This window comes from Coturnix japonica, chromosome 3, assembly GCF_054131305.1.
Source record: "Coturnix japonica strain WE chromosome 3, WE-NBRP24, whole genome shotgun sequence".
Classification (NCBI taxonomy): Eukaryota; Metazoa; Chordata; class Aves; order Galliformes; family Phasianidae; genus Coturnix; species Coturnix japonica.
Genome location: NC_140665.1, coordinates 72,630,041 through 72,657,397, shown reverse-complemented (window position 1 = coordinate 72,657,397; position 27,357 = coordinate 72,630,041).

The window sequence follows — 27,357 nt, the reverse complement described above, 5'->3', positions numbered from 1 at the left end:
ATCTGTCCTAGCTGCCCTGGGAGGGAGAGGGGGAAGAGGGAAGCAAGAAATTAGAAACTCAGTGATATGCTCACTCACTCAACTCAGTGGAGGGTTTTTAGAGTTAGGGTAGTATAAGGATGCAGTTGGACTTGATGATCTTTAAGGTCCTTTCCAACCTGAGCAATTCTATTATTTTGACTAATTGCAAACTATTCCTTAGGAAATACTTTCTAAAAATGTAACAAAGGAGTAATAGAGTAATTCTGTATTTAGAGACCCCCAAGGAGAAGCTAGTTAAGCTTCTCCAGGAGCTGGCACAGGTAAAACTGAACCAGTCTGGAGGCAGGAGAAGGAATAAAGAAACCCTGAAGGTCCCCACCAACCTTATTCTCCTATGGTGTGTGGAAGAGATACAGCCTACACAACAGCACAAAGTTGGAGCAAAGTAATTGCTGACAGTCCCCAAACACACTGGCTGAAAGAACAGACCCTCCCCATGAGCAGGCTCTCCCCTAACTGTGGGACAATGGCGCAAAACAACAGAACTTCCAGAGTCTGGAGCAGAACTGTCATTGGTTCTACCCTTCATAGTCTCACTGCAGAAAAGTGTGTTGCCTGCCTGGGAGCTGACATGAAAGATTTACCACTCAATTTTATTCAGTCTGTGAGAATGTGACCACGAAATGACTGAAAACCCATCACTTCTGCATCTGTTTCAATGAGGAGGTGAAATCAGATTTTTCTTGAGTTTGAGATGTGGGTCTCCTCCTTAAGTGTCACAAGTACACATACTTTGCCTTTATATTACACCTGTATTACTCCTCATCATGCCGGCTGCATCTGGCAAAAAAGCCAGTCTCCTTGGCAACCAAATGCAGCCTCTTGCACAGAGGGATCATGCTGCATGGCTCATTGCAACTTCAACAGCACTGGCGCTGGACAAGGGACATTCACCCCAAAGAGGCAAATTCTATCCCACATTGATCATGGCAGTGATCCTTCATAGCCATTCACAGGCGGTCTTAAGGATTAGAAATCAAAGTAAACAGTGGAAAGTCATGGTAGTAAGTAAATTATTTTTCTTCAGGATCAAATAAAGCACTTTGGTGCACTGATGTTTTTTTTTTAACCTGAGATTATTTTATTTTCCTTCATCTAACCAAATCTTAGGTATTCCTCGTTCTATTTCTAGCCAGGAGAGACAAGCCATATAAATGCATTAGGAAAGTTCTTTCACATTCATCTTATACTGGCAATGGACTGTGTGCAATAGAGCATCTCATGAGATTCAGTGCTTGGCTCTTGGCTCTTTTTCAGGCAGTTAACCCTTTTCCTGGATTTTCAGTCAGGTGTAAAGAATTAGCACGTGGAAATTCTGAAAATTAGTGACAGCTCAAATCCAAGTCCTTTTATTTCATACATTCAGTCTTGCTGTTTGTATATTGGGAGTATAATAGTATTAGTATGCAACCATGGAAATGGGATAACTTAATGCTTTAATAGTGTTTTGAATGAGAAAACCTCTGCAACAGTATACTATACTGTCATTTATAAATTTAATCACATTATTCAAGTTCAGTAATGTGACAGAGTACTTAGGCTCGGTAAACTAACTAGGTATTCCGCTTAACCCACCTTTTTCAGCTTTCTCTGAATATTATTTCATTGGCATAAAAGAGAACAAACAAATCATACATTTCACTGGCTTTGCTTTGCAAAGAAATAAGCCTTTTGAACCACAAATAATTACAGCCCATTTTTAATAGCACAGTAGATTCACTGCAGTCATCAGAACTCTTGTCCAAACACGGTGTTCATCACCAGGAGTCAAGGCCTTCTGGAGTCAGGATTTGGAACAGGTAAGCACAGTGCTTGGCCCCTGGGCCTGAAGCAGAGGCATATCTATTGAAGGGCATAGAAGCAGTGCTGTTCCAGTTTTCTCTTCCTTGTTTCGTTGCTGAAGGGCTAGGTCCTCTGATCGCTTGTTGCCTCTGATCCTTCAGCCAATAAAGGGAGAGGATGAAGAACGTACAGAATAAAAAAGGTTTTATTGTAACAGCACACTTGCCATGCATCCTTTGTCATGGAGTCATAGAATCACAGAATCACGGGATCGTTAAGGTTAAAAGAGACCACTAATATCATCTAGTCTAGCCATCAACATATCACCTATGTGAGCAGCAGCTCATGTCATAGCAGCTCAGTCAGGACTTGTATCAGAGCCAGAATGAAGGCAACTGCTTGTTCTTCAGTTACTGCATTTGTGACCTAAACGTTGTTACAAAAACAAAAATGGGGTCCATGAATAAGAGAACTGATTAGTGGAATAGCTTAATGTATTGAAAATTAGTGGAATAGCTTAATGTATTGAAAATATATGTACATATGATTACAAATTCAATAGTTTCTATGAGAAATGGCATGTTTTAAGTAATGTCTTGGGAAATAAGCATCTGAAGTTTGCTCCAGATAATGATTTTCGGATGCAATGAATAGAAAGAGGATAAAAATGGAAAGGTTTTGCTAGAAAATAATTCATTTTTTCACGAGAGCAATAAGGAATGAAACCACTGACCCTCAATTTCTGCTCTCAAAAGCCTGAGAAATGCTATCACGTTTATAATAATTAGTTAAATCCAACAAAAGTAACAATCTTTGTGTTATCTCAGTCCATCCTCAGAGCCAACTCTGGCAAGGACTGACTGCTGACAAACACTGCAGTACAGAGTCTCCCAAAGGTTTTCATGCCCAGAGCAATGTAAAGCCAGCACAAAGCCAAACAATCAGCATTTATTCCAAAAGCTCTGTTAGACACAGATTTGGTTAAAGGTGACTTTGCCTTTGTTTCAGCCCCTGTTGCTCACCCCTCTACCTCCACCCAAAAGCTCTGTTTGCCCAGCAGGTTGGCTTTTCTTCTGCAGATGTGTGTGGGTGCATGTGGATGCTTCACAATGAGCAAAGTGTTCCCTGCGTGAAGAAGCACTGACAATAGTGCTTGAAAATATTACCAGTGGTGGCTGGAAGCTCATTGGCTTCAGGTAGTTGTGAAAGTGCATTCAAACGTGGTTCAGATACAGCAGAATAAAAAATCATATTCTGAACTATGGGGGGAGAATATCATGGTGCAGATGATGACGAATCTGGCATATGCAGATGAAAACCCAGAGAAGTAAAGTACATCCAAGACAGCTCTGCTCTGCCCCTCCTCTTGCCTGTAGGCTATGGTTTGGATGTGTTGCTGTCTTTGGTCTAAAAAGCATATATTTAGTAAGGAGCACAGAGTATTTCCATCCTTCTCGTATCCCAGTGTTTCCTCTGTCACTTCTATTCCTATCTCCTCGCCTGCAACTGATACCACGCTGAATTCACTACAGCAATCTCAACCACTACCTTACTCTGAAATCTGCATCTGTCATCTAGAATCGAAGAGTTTCAAAGGCAAATATTGCTGTGTGACATCAATCAGTTTGGCAAAGGCAGATAAACACTTTGCTCTGTTTCCTTGCTTCTAGATTAAAGCTCATATTCATGAGCACACAGAAGCATCACTGTAATTTTCTCAATCTTGTTTTGCTGCTAAAGGAGCCAAACCTAGTCACTGGTTTCCCAGAGAAATGAGTGTAATGATGGTAAAGGTTCCATGTATTCCTTATGGGATTGGGGTCCTCCAAATAAAAAGTTGGAGAGGTTGATGATAGCAGCTTTCAGATACTGTTGCCTATGCACAGCAGCCTACCCAGACAGTGTCCCTCTCCACCCATACCATCTGATCTGTAAGAGACAAATGCAGAGTCAAAATGGTCCTCAGCATTACATCCTGTCCCCACTGGTGTTCTATGGACCAGTGCTTGGAGACCATCCTCTAAAATAAAAATGTCTCAAAGTTTGGAGAACAGGTGTCGAGATTCAGCTTCTCCATGTGCATCATTCACTTTATGTGAAAGATATTGATTATGTCACGCAGAAAATCAAACATTCCTTCACATCCCAGGACATAAGCAAGTTCACTCATGGGATGCCAGGCACTGGAGCTGGGGCAGCTGACTGAGAGTGCTGGAGGTGTAAGTTAGCTACACCACTGGGTGCATAGGATGTGCACACCTGGAGACTGAGACTGAGCAGCTGTTGAGAAGACCAGGAGCACTTCTCTGACTGCTGTAGGGAGAGGATGTGGGAACAGATATGATGATGGGAACAGCTGGATGCCTCTCTGTGTTTTGCATCTGCATATTCTGGAGTCCTTCATTCCCACTGCATCATTCTGCTCCTCCCAGTGGTATGAGATATGCATTTCTGCTCAGCATTATTTCCTGGTACCTTTCTCATCTTCTCATTTTCTCTCCTACAAGGCATGACTTTTCTTTGTTTCACCAGCTTCTCTTCCCCTCCCCTCTCCCCCCCTCCCCCCAAGCTTTGTTCCCTGTCTGTTCTTGCATTAATTTAACTTGTTGGCTAGCCATTATGTAAAATATTGTGGGAACAGGAAGTTCCTTTGATACATAACTAAGGATAAAGTGTGAACAGCTGATCTTCTGGCATTTTCACTAAGAAAGAAAAAAAAAAAAAGAAGAAAGAAAGTAAGAAACCTATTCCATTGCATATCTATTTTAGATTAAAATTGTACTGAACAGAAGCCAGGTGGTGCAGTGGAATAATTAGTGTCCACAGGACCTTCATTCTTCTCAGGCTGAGATGAGAAGCATTCTCAAATCATCTTCATGGTTCCCTCAAAATTAACACGCGTAAGTAAGACTAGTTAGTGAGGACATGAATCAGTCTGCTTTGGCAGTGGAGATCTGTGGAACCTTTCTGTGAAAAAGAACACGCAGTGGTAGGTCTGCTGGAGAACTAACTGGCTTCTTGTGGGGTTTGAACTTCTTCTCCAAACAAATCCGTAGCATCCAGGGACACTTACAGTGTGGAAAGGGGAATGGATAAGTTCACAGAAAACTTGCTGTGAATTTGACTTTGAGAAAGTTCTGTGGATGGTAGTGATCAACCAGCTGAACATGAGCTTGAGTCTAGGCAAAGACAAATGCCATGCTGTGGCAGACTGAATGATCACAGTGATCCTCCCAGGCCTTACACATGCTGCATGAGGGTATCGTAGAATCATAGAGTGGTTTGGGTTGGAAGGGACATTTAAGAACATCTAGTTCCAAGCCCCTTCTATAAACAGGGACACCTCCCTCTAGACCAGGTTGCTCAAAGCCCCATCCAGCCAGGTTTTAAATGCTTACTGGGAGAGGACATCCACAAACTTGTTGGGAAACCTGTTCCAGCATCTCACCACCCTCACAGTAAAGAATTTCTTCTTAATATCTAGTCTAAATCTACCTTCTTCCAGATTAAAGCCATTTCCTGTCACTCCCCAGCTTTCCTGCAGGCCTCCATTTCAGGTACTGAAAGTCTATTATAAGGTCCCCCCAGAGCCTCCTCTTCTCTAGGCTGAAGAGCCCCAACTCTCTCAGCCTGTCTTTGTTAGGGAGGCACTCCAGCCCTCTGATCACCTCTGTGGCTCTCCTCTGTATAGCATCCCTTCCCTCTAGCATGTCAACTGCACCTCTTAACTTGGTATCATCTGCAAACTTGATGGGGGGGCACTCAATTCCACTGTCCATGTTGTCTACAAAGATGTTAAATAGCACTTATCCTAGTACCAATTCCTCATCACCAGTCTCCACTTGGACACTGAGCCACTGACTGAAACTCTCTGAGTGTAACCATCCAGCCAATTCCTCATCCAGTCTGTGGACCATCCATCAAATCTATTTTTCTCTAATTTGGAGACCAGGATGTCATGTCTGACAGTGTCAAATGCTATGCACAAGTCCAGGCAGATACCCACTGACACTGTAATTCCATTAGAAAAGGCCAACAAGTTTGTCAGATGTGACTTGCCCTTGGTGAAGCTATGTTGTTTACCACCAGTCACCTCATATTTTTTCCATGTGTCTTACTAGGGCCTTCAGAAGGATCTGCTCCATGATCATGCCAGGCACAGATGTGAGACTGACTGAACTGTAATTCCCTGGATCTTCTTTTTTTCCCTTCTTGAAAATGGGGGTTATGTTTGAACTTCACCAGGCTGCCATGACTTTTTAAATATGATGAACAGAGGCTTGGCAATTTCCTCCATCTGTTCCCTCAGAACACATGGATGGATCTCCTCAGATTCCATGGACTTGTCCACCTTCATGTCCAGAGTAGTAAGCTTGCTGCACACCCTCTTTGGCTCCCTAAGGATCTTGAATTCCATCATTTTGTGATCACAGCAGCCAAGGCTGCCCTTGAGCTTCTCTTAACTCACCAGCCCCTTCTTGTTGGTGAGGACACTGACAATGCAACTAGACAATGCACTGATCATCAAGGACACAGGCTATTGTCATCAGCCCCTCTACTCTTGGAAGTTCATCTGTTGTGAAAATGCCAGAATAGGCTAATTTTGTGCCGTGCAATGCATTTGACCTACCCCTCTCACTTAGATGCATTTGAAATTACTCTGATAATCCAAAGCAAATCTTGCAATGAACACTAGATCCCTGATGTCATTGATTTGTTTTTATTGCCCTAAATTATTATAACTGCAGAACATTGTTCAATAGGTCAAGCACTCTCTTTGCTTAATTAATATTTCCCACAGCCAGTAACCTGAAAGTGCCTCAGTGAATAAAACCAGAAATATGCAGCCTGTAAGCTTCATGGGTCTAGAACAGCATTTACAGTTCCTTTGCACCCTGCATTTATTTTCCTTCACAGCCTGAGACAAATACCGTGGGTGTTTTACTTTGGGCCAATGTGAGAAAAGCACAGAATTTGAATGTTACTAAAAATTCTGTGCTGCTGTGTCACCTACAAATAAGTGTTGGTTTTGTCATAAATATATGCATGGTGTCATTCCCTTACTGCACCCCTTTGTTTCACCTTTTAGCAGCTCTGTTTTGCCTGTGAAGCTGTTTGGTGCGTGCTTTAAAAACTGCAGCATCATGCCTTAATTTCAGGCAGAAAAGAGCCAAGGGGTTTTGTCTTCCAGCTAAAGGCACACCTGGCTCCCTCTAACTTGATGTTCACAAACACTGCATCTTTGCCTGTGCAAATAACCAGCAGCAGTGCTTTGCTTCTGGGGGGTCCCCCAGTGTCTCCATCACTCTGGTCTCAAGTCTCAAACTCCTGTACCTCCAGCAGGTCTCAGTAGGTTTCTACAAGTTCCAGTGAGGCCTCATGAGATGCCTCATCTTTTCAGCAACACCACTTAGGCAGGTCTGAGCAGTCAATTACTGCACTTCTTTTTTTGCTGTGCTGGACAATTTCCTGGTGTTCTGCTGTTGCCCAGCTGCACCAGCTGGACCAGCCCTGTGCTGATAAAGCCACACTCCATGCAGACAGAGCTCCATTGGCAGAGAGAGCTGGAACTGGTCCATTCCAACCCATGTGCAGCAAGCAGTTGAGTGCTGCCTGCCTCTTGTGAAGACAGGACAATTGTTATGCAGTAGTACTCCCTGAAAAGACACATCAGTTGTGAATGCATAGGTCTGTGATCTTGCAGGAGAACCTCAAACATGATTTTCAGACTTTTTGTTCTTTGGGGCTGGAGAATTTAGGTAGGTGTTCAATATCTCCATCAATAACATCTCAGTCACATCACACAGCAGAATGTATTTTGCCTCCTCATTTTGCTCTTCTGCTTCCCTCTGTTTTCTTGAACAAATTCAGAGTCATTTCCTTATTTCAGTAACATTTTCTTGCAACATTTAACTATTCTTCCATCCCATTTCCACTCATACAGCAAATCCTGCTGCTTTCTTTTTCTCATTTATTCTTGCTTAGTTACCCCTTGAATTAATTATTTGTGGTTCTATGGAAATATCTGTTCTCTCGCTTTCTTCTAGAAAGTGATCAGGGAACTGGATAGTGTGGGAGGAAGAAAAGAGGCACAGAAGCTGCTTTATGCAGGCAGAGAGGTTACTGCGACATTATGAGGGGGTTTTTTTTGCCATTGTTTTTTATCCCTCCTGAACAGTTACTTCTTGCAAATACCAGTTGTGGTTTAACCTGGCAGGTGTCTCAGCACTACATGCCTCCTTTCTCAGTGGGATGGGAAAAAGAACTGGGAAAACAAAGTAGAACCTGTGGGTCAGTGTGAATCTGTTTTACTAAGATAGAAGAAAGAAGATAATAGTTATGACCACACATATATACATGAATGTATACAAGTGATGCACAAACAATTGTTCACTACTCCCTGATCGATGCCCAGCCAATTACCCAAGCAGTGGAAGAGATAAAATCTCACTCCCTTCAAAACTCCTTCCACATGATGTTTTATGATATGGAATATCCCTTTAGGTAGTTTAAGTCAGCTATTCTAATTCTGTTCCCTCACAGGTCCTTGGGCCCTTCACTGTAAGTGGCCTTGGCTCTGCACAATACTGTTTAGCAGCAACTGTAAACCTAAGTGTGTTATCAACGTTGTTTTTCCCCTAGAACCAAAATATAGCATCATAGCAGCACTGGGAGTAGAGCATCTTCCTTTTGAGGAAAGGCTGAGTTGTGCTGGGTATCTTCAGCTTGGAAAAGGGGAGACTGAGTGGTGACCTCATTAACGTTTATAAATATGTGAGTGTCAGGAGGATGGAGCCAGGCTCTTCTCAGTGATATCCAGTAACAGGACAAAGGGCAAGGGTGCAAGCTGGAACAGAGAAAGTTCCACATAAATATGAGAAAAAAAACTTCTTCACGGTGACAGAACGCTGGAATGGGCTGCCAAGAGAGGCTGTGGGGTCTCCTGCTCTGGAGACATTCAAAACCCACCTGGATGCCTACCTATGTGATCCTACCTAGGTGTTCCTGCTCCAGCAGAGGGATTGGACTAGATGATCTTTCCAATCCCTGACATTCTGTGATTCTGTGAAGATGTATACCAAACACTCTGAAGAAAGCAGTTCCATCCCAGCTAACTAAGACACTCCACACAGATTCTTTGCCCCTTTAATCAGTCTGCATCTTTGCATATTCAGATGGCTCTCTCTGCAGTTTAACGACATGGCCCTCCACAGCTTTGTTTCCAATAAATCCTGGTCCTTCATCAGTCAGCACTTCTCTATGAATGCTCAGTGCCACCTCTGAACTCTTCTCTTTACAGCAGCTTCACAATGACAAACTTCTTAAGGAAATTTTCTTTAAGTAAAACATTGGGTTGGTCTCCTATCTACTCTAGGAATATTGCTCACACAATTTACATTCAGTGAAATTGCATTTCTTAGTCAGTCATTGGGTATTCTTTCCCCTTCATATTTCTACTGAATTGGTATTCTTGATTGTGCTAACCCAAAAATAACATCAGATAATTCATGTGCCATGAGAACAGTTTGTGGTAATTCCTGCAGCTGTCTCCGATCTGTTGCAAAATGAAAGTATTGCAAAGGTCATCTGTTAAAGAGAAGGGCATTTTTTTAGATTCATACAAAACATGTTTTATTTATGCAGTTCTTGCTCTTCTTTTACCCAGGCCCCTCTGTTCCTCTGGGTGACTGCTTAGTCTCCCACTGACTTCAATGGACATGTTGTGAAAACGCACCAACATGTCCATAATAAGGCTGGAAGCAGGAGGAGGTATTTGTCTCTGCACTTTGTGATAAACCTATTACTCTATCTAAAAAAAATATATCACATCAAGAAAAAAAGAAAATAGCTTCCCCAGCTGCTTTGCTGGTTACAGCACTTCAGCAAAAGGTGCAGCTGAAACAGGCAAGGGCTTATGAAAAGGCAATAGAAACAAGCTTACTGAAAGTCAGGGTAAGAACTACATGAAAGTGATATTTTTTCAAGACTTTGGAGTCAGTACTGTCTACCGGCATATGCTTATTTTCAGAAAGACAAGAGATATTCAGCCATGACTAAAACAAAGTTGTTCAGTAGAACACACACTCTTCAGTGGATAGAGAGTAAGTTACAGGAAAAATTCATCTCACTCATACAGACAGACAGAACATTCAGACAGAACATAGTAGTTTTTCATATGGCAACGCTACATATACAGAAAGTCAGCAGAAGATAAACAAAATGGGTAACTTTGTCTAAAAGTGAGCTGAAAGCAGGAGAAGAGCAAGTGGAACATGGAGTATCTTGGGAAATGAATCATACTGTGAGAATGGAGAAAGAGTTCTGTATTGTTTCAGTTGCTTTGGACATTGATTTATCCTGCTTTTCTGCTCTCCTAAGTGTTATCATATAATCATAGAATCATAGAATCATAGAACCACAGAATCATAGAGTGGCCTGGGTTGAAAAGGACCTCAAAGATCATCTAGTTCCAACCTCCCTGCCACAGGCAGGGTAACCAACCACTAAACCAGGTGTTATGTTGTAGTGAGGCCATGTTCCTTGCAAGCGACACTTGTGAACAAGATGGAGATGAGGCTAAACTCTCAAGCCAGGCCACAAAGAACACAACAGTGGTTGGTCTGCAGAGCCCATTTAGATCAGCTGAGTGCTGTCAAGAATGGAGTCAAACAAAACAGAAGAGAGACAAGAAATGCTGATGCTGAGCTCATGTCTGCAGCTCGGAGATTTTCTGACATGCTGATGTTGCTGTGTGGAATAAAGTTAAGTATATACGGAATGAGAATGATTTTATAATGAGTAACTCCATGGTCAGTGGTCCTGATGAGTCTAGAGGCACAGTTAAATCTCATACTCAGTATCAAAAAATAAGGCATTAGTTCTGTTCTGCACTGTTAGTGACTCTTTTCTTACTAGTATCCATATCATCACAATCTGTGCTGCATATACTGTGTAGCTGTCATTCCAGTGATGACCTGTGGCCTTGTAAGGAGCCAAGATTCTTGTCTTCATACAAGCACAATTAGAAGATAATACCCTACACCTATCAATCTGCACAACAAGTAGCCATATAGCAGGAAATAAAACAAGTGCCAGGATCAACAGTGAAGGGAAAGTGTCCTGTTTTCTGGGTGAAGATTTGCTGGAAGGCCTTGTTTTACAACAATATCAACAAAACATCTTTCCTTGAGCATCAATCAAGACTTTCCAGTGCAGACAAACAAAACTGACAATGAGTTGAGAACAATAAACCTCTGGCAGTGGGGGAGGTTGGACCTTGGCTAGTTTGTATTGAGATTTTGCAAGTATGACCCTGCTGTCTGCTTTATTTTACCATGAAGGTATTGCAGCTCTAATCAGGGCCCAGCATGGAGCATAAACCATGATACACCTCAAGGCCCTTTAGTCACAGATCCAAGCAGGCATAAGGGGATGTGCACTGGAAGCTGGGCTTCAGGAGGCAAACTGGGATGTGCCCCATTGCAGAAGGATGCCCAGCAGTGAGCTGAGGTCATAGGCTGACCCCACATCAGGCTGTTGCTTGGCCACACAGAACCATGCAGGATGCTCTCAGTGATGGTGATGATAGGTATCGTAACTGTTTGCAGTGATGGCATAATGGAGGGATCAAAGTAACAGTAAGCCTGTGGAAATTAGAAATACTGTATTGAAAGTTGCTTGTATCAAAAGTAGGGTGACCAACAGGACTAAGGAAGTGACTGTCCCTCTTTACTTGGTGCTGCTGAGACCTCACCTCCAGTACTGTATTTGGTTTTGAGCAATGAAGCTTGTGAAGAGACCATAGGTCTCACTTTGAGTACTGTGTTCAGTTTTGTGCAGCGGAGCTAGTGAAGGGACTGGAAAAGAATTATATCTGAGAGAACTGGGCCTGTTTTGTCTGGAGAAGAGGAGGCTGAGAGAGGGGACCTCATCACTCTCTTCAGCTACCTGAAAGGAGGCTGTAGTGAGGAGGCTGTTGGTCTCTTTTCTCAGGTGACAATTTAACACAAGGAAACAGACTCAAGTCACACAGGGAATGGTTTATATTGGGTATTAGGAAGAATTTCTTCATGGAGAAGGTGGACAAGTGTTGGAGTGGGATGCCCAGGGAGGTGGTGGAGTCCCCATCCCCAGAGCTCTTTAAGAGACGTGCGGACATGATACCATGGGACATGGTCTAGTGGTGAGCTTATAGTGTTAGGTGGATGGTTGGACTTCAAGTCATGAAGGCCTTTACAATCCTAAATTATTCTCTGTTTCTATGAAATGCAACCTCACTTTAATTAAGCTTAATGTATCCAACACTGCTGCACCATTGGCTCTCAGTCATCAACATCTAGCTAGCACCGTGGTCTGCTCATGCAGGAGCATACACCATCTTTCACCATCCCGTTAAAATCTTAAGTAGTTATTAATTAACAATTTTGAGATGTTTTACTCCTTACCCACCTCTATGAATTGCAGTGCATGGTGAGACTGGCTTTCTCTCAGAGCATATGTTCCAGATCACACAGGGTGCTCTAGCTTTGTTTTCTATCAGTGCTAGCAGCAGAGGAGGGATGGTATTTGCTGGCAAGAGGATTCTACAGAATCATTGCCAGAATATTATACCTAATAAGAAGAGGGAATTCTACAAAGACTGGCATTATTTGTCTGTTCAGTGGGGCTAGTCCAGAAGTATCATACAAAAATATTGAGTGAAAACAGGAACTTGTATCCTGAGACAAAGCTCCACGTTTTAAATTCCAAGTATTACAGTGAGAGCTGAACAAGAGAAAGGTCAATATTTTTGCAAAAAAAAATGTTCAGAAATGAGTCCATGGGCCTTTCTGAGGAGCACCCTCATCAACCACAGCCCCCCTTGCCCAATGTCCAGCTAAGGAAACCACCTCCAGAGCAGGTATTCAATGCTCTGAAACATGTCACCCCTGTAGGGTCCGTGCCTTCCATCACTGACAGAAAAGTGGATGGGGTGCCTAGCACAAACCCACCAGTGGCAGCCAGCAGGGAAAGCCTCAGCCCCAGGTTTTGTGTAGTTGTTGGACTTTTTTCCCAATTGCCCTTCAGCTGTCCTCATATTCAAAATCACCCACCTAGTACAGAGCAGTTCCCTCTCTAGCTCACGGGGGAGGACAGGTCGCTTCCATGCTGTAATAAGGAAAAACACGCTCCACCTAATCACAGTTCTTACAGCACATTGTTGCTTTCCTTAAATGTGTACACTCAGGATATTTTGCTGTTGTAGTTAATCCCCTGCATAGCACAAACCATTCAGTCCAGCTGGTGGGAACTCATAACCACCCAATATTTATTCAGTTTAACTCCCAAAGCAGAATCAGCTTTGCAGTTAGAGCAGCTCTCCACCAGCTTTATTGCAGAATAGTTCATCTAAGTGCTAATAGAAGAAGCCTTTGATTGCCCGTGTATTCATGGGGATTTAAACTCCAATTGAAGTAATTAATTCCTTGTCCACTACAGACAAAATGAAACGCTATCAGAAATTGGCAATGCATGACAGAATATTTTCATTAAAAGCTGAATATACTTGTTTACTGATTTTAATTAGAAAGGCATCATTTGCATTGCTATAGTTGAAGGCCTACTGGTATTTCCAGTATAAGTAGGCATTTAACAGGACTTCTCAATATGCATTTGTTCAGGGATAGAACATGACAGGATGTATTAGCCCATTTTTAATTTTTTTTAAATGTTAATTTAATACACTTTCAGTGTAAGCACAAATTTAAGACCAGATCTGAGAGGAATTAAGTGTCCCAACTGTAGAGACGTGTTGTATCAGAAAATCCTTTTAGCGTTAACCAAATGAGTTTCCTGCTCTGAAACGTGGTGCCTGAGTTTTCAGGGATTTTGCACCTACTCTCTTCATTAAGATGAGGCCAAGACCTTGCCAAGGTTGTGAACAACACAAATAAATACTAAGAGAAAAATAAGCCTTGCCTTAAAGCTGCTAGTAAATGCCAGCTCTTGAGGCCCAGCTTTTGGAAGATTTGGGCTAAAAGACTCACTTCTGATCTTGTGCAACTTCAGTGCACAGCTCACTAAGCTATTTGGGGCTCACTTCTCTGCTTCTCACAGTGGTGCATCCCTGCCCTCCCTCACAGTCCTCCTCACCAAGGTCAGAGCACCCACTTATAGAAGTTTCACCTGCGGGCTGAGGAGCTCTGCAGCACCTGGGTTGATGCAGGCAGATGGAAGTCCAGCTCCTCTCTGCTCCATTACGTTCCTCTTTGTGCACCTCAGGGTGCATAGGTACACTTGCTATAGTTCTGCTAATTCTGTTCCTTCCACCCACACCCTCTACTTCTTCATTTGTTTTAATTTGTATAAGCAACAGTGAGAAGCCATAACTATTTATGGGCCCCGTTAGATCCTATGGGTGAGTGTCCCAGTCCTCACTATGCTTCACTTATGAATTAAATGCCTGGGTTTTGTGTACACATCAGATGCAAAGCAAACAAAACCCTGTAATTCTGCTCTCCACCTTTTCTCTCTTTATAGATATCAATGAAGCCATGACCCTGGCTCACACAAGATGCCTACACCCAATCCAGAACCTGAATGAGTTCACCCAGAATTTTATCCAGATCTTTCCTTTTTCCTCCAGGTGAGTGGAAAGAGGAATAAATAGAGCTCCATGGGCAAGAAATATGCAACTACTGAGCAGCCTGCATCCCTTTCAGGCTAAAGGAATGCAGTCCAAAGCTGATTCTGCATTTCTGAACATTCAGGTTTACTATTATATCACACACTTGCTCAATCTGAGAAGCTCATTATGATATTTTTCAGTTTCATTATTGTCCCATGAATGCAAAGATTAAACTTTGTTACTGAAAGAGAAATGTTTGACAGCCATTAGACAGTATCCTGGCAGAAGGAAGCAGGAGTTCCCATACTGTTGCATCACACCCAGTGGCATCCTTGCCTTTTAGAAACAGAAACTGCAAATGCCTCCATTTCTGAAGTGATTAACATGCAAATTAAAGTCCAGGGTTTCTTCTTGGGCTTGCTAGAAATTGTGAGCTATTTTTCTCACTCCAGATACAACTGTAACACACTGCCAATGCAAAGCAGCTTTCTGTTATTCATGCTGATTGCAGGATGCACACCAAGCCTTCCTCATCCACATCCATGCTACACTTACAAATCCCAGCACTGAGAACTGGGAGACAAGTGGGACACATCTTGGATTCCCATCAGCTACAAAGCCCAGATCACTCAAGGGCCTAATAGAAAATTATGGGATGATTTCTTTTCCAATAAGAGCTTCAATATATGAGTTGTCTTTGACTGACACTAATCTCAGCCTTGTCAGCCTGAACACTGCTCAGATAGTGTGCTCTCGTGGTGGCAGCGGAGTTGGCAGGATTTTAGGAAGCTGCTGCTGCTCGTGAAGATGGCAGACAGCTTTGTAACATACTCTGAGGGCACACACTGTGAAAGATGGCTGTGTAACACCATGCTCAAGTTGCAGCTATGCTGGATCCCTTCCTCCTGTTAAATAAAGAGATTTGACATCAGCACTCACTGCCTTGTGAGCAATCATCTGAGTGAATGGAAGCAAAATACTGCTGGAATTCGGATTTTCCTGCTGGAGTAGCAAAATTCTGTGGTTTGTCATATTCATATCATATATCAACCAGAAAGGTAACCTTCTGGCCATGTGCCTGATCTCAAGAAGCTCATCTTAAACTTGGCAGAGGGAAGCCTGGTTGGCAGCATGGAGCTGAAGGTGCTGCATTGGCAATTGGCAGCAATTTGTAAGTGATGTGAAACAGAAAAAATCACATTATTCAGGGGATCTGCCTTCTGAAGAGAAGGGGATGACAGGGCACAAGATGGTCATCAGAGCAAGGGTGTCTCGTTCAAGTCCAGGTAAAATGATAGCTGATGAAGAGAAATACAATTGAACAAGCAAGCAGCAGCAGCAAACACCTGAATCACAGAATCATAGAATCGCTAAGGCTGAAAAAGACAACTAAGACCAACCTGGAGTCTATGTGTAGTCTGCTGAAAACGGACTCTCAGAGTATTTTTTATGTGACTGTTCTTGTTGGGTATTTTCCTTTCTTTTTTCTTCTTTTTTTCCTGACTATCGTGTAGGCATCTGTAAAATGCTAATTAGCACAGTCTAAAGAAAGCTCTCATGCTAGGCACCAAACTGTGAATGCTACTCAGGTTGTGCATGCATCTAACTACTTGTGTGCTTCGGTACATCAGTTATTTGGAGCGGAAAAGTGAGCTTATCAGGTTGTCTGTCGTTGTCATCCTTCCAGTATTTGAAGGGAGCTTATAAGCAGGAGGGGGACTGACTTTTTTGCATGGTCTGATGGTGACAGGACAAGGGGGAATGGCTTTAAACTAAGAGAGGACAAATTTAGGTGAAATTTAGATTAAGTAGAAATTCTTTACTCAGAGGGTGATGAGGTACAGGCACAGGCTACCCAGAGAGGCATGAGCCATCACTCTGTGTGCTCAAGTGTAAGTTGGATGGGGCCCTGGGCAGCCTGAGTTGGTGGATGCTGTCTCTGCCCATGACATGGTTGGAACTGAGTGGACTTTAAGTTCCCTCCAACCTCAGCCATTCTATGATTCTGCAATTCTATGACTGCTGACGTTTCTGAAGATCTTATTAAATCCCTTATTAAGTCCTCCCACTTGCAACTCAGTGTGTTGAGGGACAATTTCCATGAGGTATATATCACTTCTAATGGGGGAGGGGGATGGAGAACAGGACTTCTCTCCTTGCTCTGCTCACCTTGTTGCCCTCATATGCATCTGCATGAGCTGATCACATCAAGGATGTCTCATAGTGCACACCAAAGCCATTATGGCCTCAAGTTGTGCCAAGGTAAGTTTAGGTTGGACATTAGGAAACACTTCTTTACAGAAAGGTAGTTAAACACTGGAATAGGCTCCCCAGGGAGGTGGTTGAGTCACCATCCCTGGATGTGTTTAAAAGCCATTTGGATGTGGTGCTTAGGGATATGATTTAGCAGAGGGTTGTTAGAGTTAGGGTACTATGGTTAGGCTGTGGTTGGACTTGATGATCTTCGAGGTCTTTTCCAACCTGAGTAATTCTATGATTCTATGATTCCTAATGATTTGTTCTGTCCCTTTTCTTTCTGCTTCCTGAGGACTGACACACCACTGCAAATGTATCAGGGTCCTCCCAAAATTGCATCAGTTCACTCAGCATCTTAAGTGCTCACTGGTATCCCAAACTGCTGTACCTGGTATCCATCCGGCAATTATCACCAAAAAAGAAACTCCTCTGTTCGTTAAAAAGACCCCTCATGTGTTGCCATGGATACGCTCATCTGTTTCTAAACTCTCACTTCTAACTTATAGTGTGTGATCTATACTCCAGTCTTTACATTTTGACTTAATATCATTGCCATGTGAATGACTGTTCTGCCTACGTTTTGCAATCAGAAGGCTGCCCTACCATGCACTAACTCCCTACCCTACTCCAGCTTTTCAACAGAATTACCAATGAGAAGGCACAGAGCGGAAAAGTCTGATTTGCCTGAAGGTTTCTGTTTCTTTGTTGTTTGTTTGAAGAATACAGTGTGCCACACCAACAAAGCTGGAATAGGTGGGGTGAAAATAATCAATTTTTAATCAGGTTCCTGCATACAAGCACAAAAGATCCAGAACCTGATCTGGATCTTGGTAACACCAGAGAAAATGGTTCACAACAGCTCTGAAATTCCTTTACTTAGCAGTGCTTGTGTTCGTGGTGCATGGAAACATCATATTTTGAGAATAAAGTAACAAAAAAAAAGTAAAATTACCTCTAAATAAAAAAAATAAAAAAAATAAAAAAAAATAATAAATAAAAGAAGCCTGCAATGCAAGTATTTAGTATAAGGGTTGCTCCAAAAGTGATGCCTCCTATTTCATTACATTGGCACATGACATCAGAGACAGATGGTGGTGGTATGGCAGCAGAGGCCAAATATTCCATTACGTATTGTTGCCATGTGACAGATGGCATTAAAGGGGCAGTCTGACAAAATGGCCTCTGACATGGAAGTGTGGATGAAGCAAAAATGTGTCATCAAATTCCTTCATGCAGAAAAAACTGTACCCAATGACACTTATCAGCATTTGCTGAATGTTGATGGGGACTGAACAGTGGATGTGAGTGCAGTAAGGCAGTGGGTGATGTATTTCAGCAGTGTTGACAGTGACAGTGGGTTACCTCTGCTGGTGCAGATGTTAAGGAGCACAGCATGCAGGCTCTTCATCCCAAGTGAAAATGTAGAGCTAATGGTGGTGATTATGTTGAAAAATAGCGTCTTGTAGTTAGAATTTGCTCTTTCAAACAGTGTTATTGTGCTCTTTGTATCTGTTGTAGTTTCCATGGAAATAAATGGGAAGCATTACTTTGGTGTAACACACATAATAAATCATTGTGAGTTGGCATTATTCTGTTTCTATTTTTTGCCAGCTATCATGTGCATGTAGCTGCAGAGCTCCTTCAGAGACCTCTCCTTGACCTTCAGTTGTTATCCCAAGAGCATTCTCCTCCCTTGCTCTTTGTTCTCCCACAAACAGCATATCCCGTCAGGGCTGCAGAAAGAGGTATCTGTGGGTGGATCTGAAGGACAAGGACACCCACGTCAGTGTCAGAGTGGCCCAAGATGGCTGTGAAGCCACACTCACTTCTTCTCTTCAGCAGCAGTACTTCTTAAAATGCTTTCCATTACTCATATTTGAGGATTCACTAAGTATTAAAGTGGGCCTACAAGATGCACCACAGGCACAGCAGCTAACGGCTTTGGTGTGAGAACCAGTTTGCTCCCCATTGCTGTCAAAAGGAGGGCTCCCTATGCTGCTCCCACCTGCTGCACAACTGGCTACTAAATCCTTCCAAAGTAGCAGGCAATGTTAAGCCAGATAAAGACCATGAATTTGGGTTAGTCATCAAACAAAGTGCAAATGACTGTGAGTGGTGCTGCTGCTGCCAAAATCTGAACAGTGTGCAGAGATCGTTTCTTTCTAGCCAAAACATGTTGCTGTAACTTAAAAGGAAGTAACTGGCTATTGTGCTTTGTGCAAACGCGTTTTGCAGCATCATTAAATCTCCCTTGAAATCTCACTGTTGGAAAATGGATTTAAGCCAGGGTCATTTCAGAGCCAAAACTGCTGTACAAATTGCCTGCTTTATTTGTACAGCAATGCCTAAAATGTTCAGGCCTCGGTGTCTCAAATCGGACATCCCTCTATTTACATTCCTAAATTAGACTGTGCTTGTTATTCATGGCCTGCTTACCTGCAGCAGACAGATTGGGTAGTTCATATGACCTATCCATCCCATCTCAGGGGAGTTTGCTGTAATCAAATATTCCCCACTTCCAGCAGCGCACTGAACCCTCTGTAATGCAGTTCTGGCCAGAGGCATTGTCACTTCTACTCAGCCGTCTCAGATGGCATCTAACCAGCTGACAGGAGGGGGGTTAAACATCCTCTTAAATAGGTATTAAAATGTAATCAATTTTTTTAATTATTATTATTATTTTAATCAAAACTAAATGTAGAAGCAGGATGTGGGGTTAGCAGAGAGTCAAGAGAGGTTAACCCACTCTGCAAGCAAACAAAAATACCGTAAGTATTTACAATATTCTTCTGAGATGAAGGGACAATACTGCTTTTGCAAATTTCACCACAGTCATTCACCACTGCATGCTTGGTGCCCAGGATAAAAGTTGACCTATTTAGGCCCCTTTGCAGTCCACTGAAGAATGAAGAAGTGTTGAGATGTGATGGCTGGCTTTGTGCAGGAGTGGCCGCTTCGCTATCCCCTGGATCCTGGGCCTCTATGCACTCCTGCAGGTCCCTGCGAGCTCGCCTGGCTGTGGTGGAGTTCACTGAGGTGTGTCTGTCCATTCCGGTCCTCATCTCATGCCCTATTCCTGGACTGAGTCCTCAACATCTGCTGCTGCTGGGCTGTAGCCAAGGCTTTTTCCCTCTTCCACCCCTCACTCTGCTCTCAGGTTGACATTTGGTCTATGGTAGTTAAATGCTTTAACAACTGATAGCCTTGAGCTGCTTCTGTTTCTACAGAGCACCTCCAACATGTTCTGCTGCCCACATTTTAAGTATCATCACACCAAATTTAGCCATTGTCATTGAAATCAATCTAGCTCCTGATGCTGATTTCATCTTGTAGGACACAGGACTCAGAACCATGTTTGCCCTTTTATGATCGTGCCTAAGATGGAGCTAGGAATACATGATGGGCAGTCATGATTCTGCAGTACCTGTACCAAGCTCTGGCACTTCTGATACAGTTTCATCAGCAAGTTCATCTTTATGTGCAGTGGCTGATATGGTCACTAAGATCCAAGGCAGGTCTTGCAAGGTTGAGCCACCAGCAGGACATCAGGAGCAACACAAAACCAAGATCCATTGGTTTGATTAAAAAGGTGTTGCTGTTGCTGAGCTACTGTGTTCATGTTTGGGGCCCTGGGAGGGTTAGAGGTTTCTTCTTCCTTCTTTGCAGCCCTGAAAGAGAAGGTATGAGGCTATAAATATTGTGCAATTGAATCCTAGGGAATGTACTGCATCCTGCCAGAGGCACTGCTGTGTCTCTTTCACGACTCGCTGCCATGATTCCACATTAATACCCCGTCTGCCGCTGGAATGCTCTCTCACATCATCAGGTCCTTCCAGCAATAACACTATTAAAAATAATGAAATGTCAGCTTGTGCCACTATGTATCCAGATCCATTATGGAAATCTGCTTCGGGTCCACAGCAGCCAAATCCAGTCCTCCATTGAGCCTTTGGAGAGACATAAGACACAGATAAAGACATTTATGTTTCTAAACAGCATCTTGGTTCCCATCTGTGATCTCACAAAATCTTTTCCAGAAGGATGTAAAGGGTAACCTTTTAGTGCAATAGACGCTGAACAAATCTTGCTTTACTGACAGCCCTTCTGTCAGTAGACAGAACCCTGGCTATTTTTACCCACCAGAAGTGTGCGAATTTAAATGAAAAGAGTCTGGAGGATCTAGAAGGAATGGACAAGCACTGGATTTCAGAAGACTGGAATAAACAGATGTAATAACAAAGAAAAGAAAGAAGTATTGGAGCCAGTATAGTAAATTTCAAACACTTTCAGCTGTACTATAAGAGTCTGAAAATGCTCTGACATTACGAATTCCCACTAAAAACAGAGGGACGTCCTGGAGGCAAAGAACAATTTGTTGCCAAAGATGCAGGCAGTGCAGAGAGCTGGGTAGCACATGCTGGTACCTGAAAACTTCTCATGCAACAAATGTTCTTGAATTCTCTCCAGATGGTTTGCCTGATTGCACAGAGAAGTTTATTACCATTTATATTATTCCTCTCACTGGGAATTCTCCACCTGCTTCCTCTAAATAATAACAGGTCAAACAAGATGATCTTAAAGAAATACATACAAGAAGGAAATACTGCTTGGTAGAGATGGAGTGTGCAATCCTGTAATATCCCATGTGTAAATCCTACCTGTTTCACTGTTTTTTATCCTGGGTTGCTATTACAAAGAAGACAAACCTGCTTCTTGCTCTGTGATCTCACAGCATCTCTTCTCACAAGGATTCATGAGTTGTGTCACCCATCAGTGTGCCATATGGAACACTCACAAGCTCACAGATGCATGCAGGTGAGCAATATGGCCCAGTAATGGCATGTAAAACCACTTGGCATACAATTAACATTAGAGTGCCACATAAAGTTGTCTCAGAGAAATGTGGAATTTCAAAGGGAACCCTATTCCAATGCTCATGTAGCTCCAGGACATGACTTCCTTCCCTAGTGGGGCAGACTTGATGTCCATTTGCTCTTTCCATGAGTCTGTACAAGAGAAATATTAGTTAGCATTCACCTGCACATACTCAGTCTTGTTTTCCCAAGCCAAAGCAGTGAGTAAAACCAAGGGATCAGATGAGGGCCATGAGAAGAAAGCAAAGCTGTCAACTTGTCAGAGATTCTCCTGAGCAATCTCAGCAGCTGGGATGCACCTGGTTGACCAAGCAGAGTCAGGAAACCATCAACAACAAACACTGTACGAAGCAAACAAACCATGAGCGCTTGAGAAAGACATGACCCATAAAAGCCCCCACTCCTCACAGTGGTGCATCCAAGCTAGGCTCTGCAATGTCAGAAAGTCTACACAGACAGAGGCTCACATCCACCAAGGGGGCCTGCAGACTGGCGACACATCAGTGGCTTTGTGTCAGTTGTGGTAGAATTACTTACCTGACTATTCAGAGATGCAAGGATGTGAAGGATTTATTGAATTAACTGCTTGCAGCTTCTGTCCTAAAATGTGTTCTTAAGAACGCTGGGTACCTCTTTGGCCCATTACTTTTACAGCACTGTTAGCACCTACAGCATCTTTGATTGTTAGTGATAAAATTCTGTTATTTAGTGAACCTCTCACAGAGCAGTGACTCTTTTTACTATGTTCTAGGTAATGTAAAGTGCTATTATTTGCTAAAGAAAGGACAGGAACAGGAGAGAACACTTCTGGCCTGAGGTGTTCTCTGTGCAGGGCTGTGACACACCAGCCATTGGGCAAGTTTGTTCAACTTCAGAGACTGGAAATCATGCTATGAAAGTGCCAGAAAGGAGGTAAAACAAACCAAGTAGAACCAATTGAACAGAACATCAGACTGAAACAAAATGGTGGTCACTGACTGTCACCATTTCATTTTCTCATAAACTGAGTCACATCCCCATTAAGGGAACATGCTATCTCCACCTCTATCTATCACCTGGTTCAACAACACCACTTGACCATTTGGCACTGGCAATGGGAGTGCTTTCAAATGTCATCCCAGGCCAGCAAGCCCGAATAACAGCTGAAGAACATATGTAATTCACAATAGGGTGGATTATCCACATAAGCAGGTGAGAGAGGTATAATTAAAGAACTGCTGCAGGAAGGAGCCTAAATGAGTCAAAGTTTGAGGGTAGTTTGTTGAAAAAGTTAAATACATAAATCTTTTATTCTGGAGGAACATGACACACATGTTGTTTTACACACTCAGTGTAAGATTGATGTGTTTTTCACTATTTTTTTTCAGTGTGATTTCTGTGCATTCACATTTTAGATTACAACAGAATACAGCCATTTGCTCAGTGCTTCCACAAAGGTTTCAATATTAAGCTGATAAAACATAGAATTGCAAGGTTTTAAGATGCTATTTGGGCTATTCCCTACCTAGCAGTATGGAAGTAATTTAGAGGAATTACTTCGTGGTTGTTTGCCAGAACATCACCCATTTACATGGAGGAAAAAATATAAAGCTGAAAATAAACAATGCGAACTAAATAGCATAGTTCAACATATACGTGTTTTAGCAGAGAAGTTCTGAGTTTGCTAGATATGGTGACTGCTATACTGGGTTTAAGGTTTAATTTCCATCCATTGGTTACTTACAGTAAAAGTTAAAAGCATAGTTTTATAATTCAATGAATTAACTGTAGGTGACAGTTAAATAAGAGGCATACAGTCCTCTGCCAAGAGTGCTCTGAGTTGCGTGCTTGATCACGGTATAATCATAATTAGGAGCTTATACTGAGTTCAGAGAGGTGTCACCAAATCTCCTTCCTCAATAACGACATGTACATTGGTGAAAAACCAAGCACACCCCAGACTCCTTTTCAAGGGGGTTTAATGAGGATTGCAGATGGGCTTGATCCCATAGCTCTGCTGTACCTGGAGCTTTGATTTAACTTAGTGAACACAACTTGAGCCAACACTTCCCCTGGTGGGGGCATCAGTCAGAGATAAATCATACTAAGACACAACCAAAGCATTAACCAAGCAGACTCCAAACAAGCTGTGAGCAGAAAAGGAATGTCTGCACAAGAATGATCTGCCAAGGCCAGGAAGATGCTACAAGACAAACGAGCCTGCAAGCCAGCAGAGAAAATAAAGGAGTGACATTTGCTGAGCACTTGCCCATACTGCTGACAGAGACGGAAGAACCCAGAGCAGGGCATGTATGTAAGGCAATACAGAATTCTTATGACCACTGTGCAAACAAGCCGCAAGCAGACTTTGCCCTGGCTCGGAAGAGTCACATCATGAGCAAGCCCTGTCATCACCAAGCTGTCACTGCAGCCACCTCATGCAAGGCTGGATGGTGCTGCTGGCACCAAGCCGTGCAAAACAGGGACAAGTGAAGACTGCAAAGTGACAGCAAGCCAATGACCCGCTGCTACCTTCTTATTGCTGAGGAATACGATCTGGACAAGATTTGAATTTCAGCAACTTTTATTATGACAAGATTTTTTAAAAGGGCAGCCATGCTTGCTTTTTATGGAATCATAGAATCATAGAATGGTTTGGGTTGGAAGGGACATTTAAGAACAAAGCCCCATCCGGCCTGGCCGTAAATGCTTACTGGGAGAGGATATCCACAACCTCACTGGGCAGCCTGTTCCAGTGTCGCACCATTCTCACAGTGAATAATTTCTTCCTAATATTTAATCTAAAGCTACGTTCTTCCAGTTTAAAGCCATTTCTTCTCATGCTGTCACTACATGACTTGTAAAAAGTCCATCCCCAGCTTTCCTGTAGGCCCCCTTCAGGTACTGTAAGGCTGCTATAAGGTCCCCTTGGAACCTTCTCTTCACAAGTCCAGGTAGGTGACATCAGTAGCTCTTGCTTTATCCTCTTACGCTGTAATTCCATCATGAAAGGCCACCAGTTTGTCAGACATGACTTGCCACTGCTGAAGCCACATTGGTTACCTGAAATTTCAGAAGTTTCCTTGCAGAAACCTCATCTGTTTAAACTTCAGGGCCCTGTTTGTGACCAGGGACCACCCATTGTCAGCATCAGCCTGACAGTAATTCTGAAAAGCTCAGACATAGGAATACACAGCGATTACACCGGTATTTTTTGTGCCTTCTATTAGCTCTTAGCTGCAAAGTTTAATCCAAATTAAATGAGGATGCTGGTTCGTTAATTTGCTTGTGAGGAGGAATTGCAGAGCAATAGATTACTGGGCACTGACAGCACAGTAAATCACTTACCCTTAGAAGACAAGAAAAATAAAAAGGATTATCTCCTTAGGAGATACTCAGACTGCATCCTGAGCTTGGGGAAGAGGCAGCTTTGAGAGGATCACCTCCCACAGCATCTCTCGCATGCAGTCAGCACAAGGTGCTTCAGAGGGCTGCAAGAGCCTTTAAAATAAGCATTGGAATCCCACTTATGCTGACAAAAAGCCCGTTTCATGAAACCACTGAATTGTTTGAGTTAGAAAGGACAAGCAAAGGTCACCCGGTCCAACTCCCCTGCCAAGAACAGTGCCATCCACAGCTTGATCAGGTTGCCCAGAGCCCCGTCCAGCCTGACCTTAATTGTCCCTAGAGACAAGGCATCAAGCACTTCTCTGGGCGAACTGTTCCAGTGTCTCACCACTGCCGTCCCTGGCAGTGTTCAAGAGGCATTTGGATGAGGAGCTATGAGATGTGGTTTAGTGGTTTGCTAATGGGACAAGTAATGGGAGGATGGTTCAGCTGGATGATCTTGTAGGTCCTTTCCAATCTTGTGGTTCTATGATTCTTACTGTAAAAAACTTCTTCCTTATATCTAAACTAAATTTCCCCTCTTTTAGTGGGAAACCATTTCCCCTTGTCCTATCACCACAGACCCCATTAAAGAGTATGTCTCCTTTTTTCTTATAGCCCCACTTTATATACTTGTAGGGCTTTTCAGAACAGGAAAAAGTGAATCTGGATTTGCTTGTTTCTGAGCACCAAGCCACAGAGTAAAGGTAAGTGGGAGCACCCCACAGAGAAATGGCACCTCTGCTTTACAACATTTCTTTGCCTCCTCCCAGACTATCATCATCCTGCTGCATGGGGATTGACCTGACTGATCAGCAGTGCTTTCATTTGCTAGAAAACTGCAAAGCTGCTCAGGTATGCCCCAAGCTAGGATTTGATGTGCTATACAGAATGGTCTCAAGAGGTTTTCAGTCACCACCAGGTCATGGTAATGAGAATTACTCAAAAAGGGTAAGATTCATTTCACTTTGTCGTACATATCTAAATGTTAATCACCTCCATCTGATCCAGCACCTTCGGCTCCCTTCAGACCAGTGAGAGAAATGGGTAGCTCCAAGATGCAGCTCATTTCATCTTCCCACAGATATCCAAGATGGATGAGACACGCTGCCTTCTGGAGGTGTCTATTTCTCTACATTAACTATATGGAGAGCCGTAGGTGACAAGTTTGCACTCCAATGATTAACTCTCAATGTCAAGAGCTCAAGGCAGATGAATCCCACGTGCAGAACATTAGCATTGGAGCAGCCCTGCAGTCAGAAGAGGGGGGGATGGCGGAGCCAGCAGCTGCTCCAGTGGCTTCTTCTAGCTCTGTGAGGATGTACCCAGTGGCATACTCAATGATCTCCTTGGAAAGAAACAGCAACCTGAATGCAAATAAAGGGTTCAGAAAGGAGAAAGGCAATCCATTAAAGAAAGAGAAGATTTGTGTGCAGATGGCAGCCACCCATCTGAATTTTCCCCATCCAAAGAAGCATGGCTCCATACAACCAGCCACATCTGAACTGAAACTGTGATGACCTCACAAGAAAGGCAGGTTCCTTTCTTTGGCAATAGAATCTCAGAATTATAGAATAACCCAAGCTGGAAAAGACCCACAAGGATCATTGAGTCCAGCTCCCAACTTCACACAGGACCAGCCCAAAAATCAAGCCTTGTATCTCAGAGCAGTATCCAAACACTCACTGAACTCTGGCAGTGCAGGGCTGTGCCCACTGCCCTGGGCAGCCTGTTCCATGCCACCACCCTCTGGTGAAAAGCCTTTTCCTGATGTCCAACGTGAAACTTCCCCATCCTGCAAGCTGAGCGCTGTCTCCAGCGCTGTTCTATGGGTACCAAGAGTCCTTCTATCACCATCCAGAGCCAGGCAGCTGAGACACCAAAGCCCATGGGGTGCGCACCGGGCCCCCATGGAGTATGCAGCAAAGCAAAGCCCACCTCTCCCAAGCACCAGTCTGGTGCCACAGTTACTAGCTAATCCCACCTCTGTAGCCTGCCACGAGAACAGTTTTTGGCAGTCATTTCAGCTCCTTTCACAGTCACGTGAAATTAATTTAATTACTTCTAAAAAATCTAAAGAATAATGGGATTTAATTGACTTAATGTGAAGCTTTCTGGGCTGTCACTCCACCCATCTCCAGATCAACTCATTCAGCTGTGAGTGACTGATGTTTGTGCCTTTCATTAAGGGACCATAGTCTCACATTAAATCCTTCCTCCCGTGCTTCATATTTGCATAACATGGCTTTTATTTTTCAGAACTGCATTTTTATTGCCAGGCAATGGTGGGAGGGGTATCCATGTGACTGTGGTGGATGCAGGCGCTGCCTGCCCTTGGGGTTTGTTCTACCTCTATCTGCAGTGTTAGGGGAGGGCGAGCAGGATGCAGAGCCTGTGACACGGAGTTGGATAGCAACATCTTCTGTTCAG